Here is a 2,070-nt window from a genome sequence, read left to right as displayed (position 1 = left end):
ATAAGAAATATGCTTTATCTGTTTGTTCAGAAAGTTTGTCAAATTAGTTGTCATTTGAAAGTTTTGAACCAGTTTGTAACAAAATGTACGTTTGTCAATCTAACCACATTTCCACAACATAATGTAGGGCACGTGGAGATTGCCATGTTTATTGTTTACCGCAGATGCCATTGCACATACCTCGCTTTGTTTGTTTCAATTTCAAAGTTGTCAGGTTTTACTATGTGTATTTGTAGCTTCATTAATTCTTACCTCTTTCTTTAGAGACTGCGTCAATTGATATTTCAAGGCAATGTGGTGGCGATCGTAATGAAGTCAGTTGCCAAATTACAGACAGTGGTAGTGTTTTGTGCACTGAAGTATGCGACACAGGTAAGAAAACGCTTTGTCGGAAGTTGGTGGTACAAATTCTAGTTGTGCCTCAATTTGCTTGTAAAAAATAGACTTGGAAAACGCCTGAATTGATTATGCTGGTATAACTGCTCCTTTGTTGAAACCAAACAACGAATAAATTCATTAAATGTTGCTAAAACAGCACATTACTGCTCTAAGGTTTATTGGTAATGTTAAATCATGGTATTAAGTTTCAAGCGACTAAATGTATTTACTGTTTGACTTTTGTCTTCAAATGTGTATAACATGTGAATTTTTAAAATGCGACATGCTTCTGCTGTCAAAATGTATAATCAGGGTATTGCGATAAACTATGGGTGAAATTGTCTGATCTTCGTCGTACAATTAAAGGAATTGATACCAATACCTTGTTTTGATGTGTAGTGCACACACACCTAACCTTGTTTTGCTGTTGTTTTCCAGATGGCTGCAACAACAACGTACCAGGTACACTTTATAACACGTGGTTGTGGTTCTAACATTTTGGCAGACGTTTATTTCAAAATCTTGAGTAGTTTCTATTCAAACAGGTTGAACTCAGTTTTATTGTTTGTTTTTCAGAGAATCTCAGCACAACCGATGCAACGGGTAAGCTCAACGTTAGGCTTGTCACTTACCAAATCACCTACAAAACCTTGCTCTACAACAGTTTTATTGTTTTTTTTTGTTTGTTTTTCAGGCATGAGCACAACCAGCGGATCATGCAGAGTAAACCTCAATTTTCTTTTCTTGCTGTTACCTTTGTGTACTGGATTTTTCATCAAAAAGTGTTAAAGTTTTACCCATATTCGCTTTGTTTACGGTTTACTCTCCAATAAACTTTTTTCAGACTTCTTTTTGAATGCAATCACAATCTTCAAATTGACGTTTTTTGCATTATTTTTCAATATGTTTTCGTGACTCGCAAAAATCCTATGTTTTGTACACATGTGGCGCTATAGAGTTCATATCATGATGATGTTAGTACAGTGTTTACATATACATTTTGTTACATGAATAAAACGGATCACATGGTTTAAAGGCAACAAGTTTTAGGTGGGGATTACAAAATGAATACTTGAGAACTGGGTTCTGGAGAGAAAAGCACTATGCTGGTGCTGGACATTCTACATGCCTCAGCCCCCATGTTCCTCTCCAGGTTCGAGTTCTCCAGTATTCATTTTGATTAGTGTTTTCCTTTTTAACATGTTTGTCATTCAACTGGTGTGGTGCAAAACAAAATACTAGTTGTTTTTCAAGAACTTGCATTTCTGCTGACGTTTTGTCCACCAGAACGGCAGGTCTTCTTTAGAGTGAAATATATAATGAATAAAATATTGCGAGCACACAAGCGAAAATGCACAAGAGCAGCGTGATATGATAAAATAAATAACTTACATGCGAACAAAGGCTTTCCGTGAAGAGTTGCGTACGCCACAATACAACAGTTCATGACTAGTGTCCGATAGTTGATGGGAGGTTGGACGAAATAGGTCACGGAAAACAGGGCTTGGTTTTTGTCATCAATGCCATTCAAAACCTTCGATTTTGGGGCAAAAATTGAATGCGGTGGTCGCATTCCAAAACCTGTTTGCTTCAGGCGGACTATTTAGTTCCCATGTTTTTGACTGCCACTTTATGTACTTTGGAGCGTGAATTTATACAGTAGTTTGCTGAATTTAGCCAATGTAAAACATG

General features: G+C 36.7%; 1 long non-coding RNA gene across 1 annotated transcript; it reads left to right on the top strand.

Moving 5' to 3' along the window:
• Positions 1-272: 272 nt before the first annotated feature.
• Positions 273-1,376, top strand: LOC145209297 (uncharacterized). The gene is made up of 4 exons (XR_013855059.1): positions 273-372; positions 817-840; positions 955-981; positions 1,073-1,376. It is a non-coding gene; the product is annotated as an uncharacterized LOC145209297 (long non-coding RNA).
• The last annotated feature ends 694 nt before the right edge of the window (positions 1,377-2,070 follow it).

Source organism: Phallusia mammillata, chromosome 1 (genome assembly GCF_965637545.1).
Source record: "Phallusia mammillata chromosome 1, kaPhaMamm4.hap1.1, whole genome shotgun sequence".
Classification (NCBI taxonomy): Eukaryota; Metazoa; Chordata; class Ascidiacea; order Phlebobranchia; family Ascidiidae; genus Phallusia; species Phallusia mammillata.
Note: the sequence above shows the minus strand (reverse complement) of the source record. Positions and strands in the feature narration are given on the sequence as shown.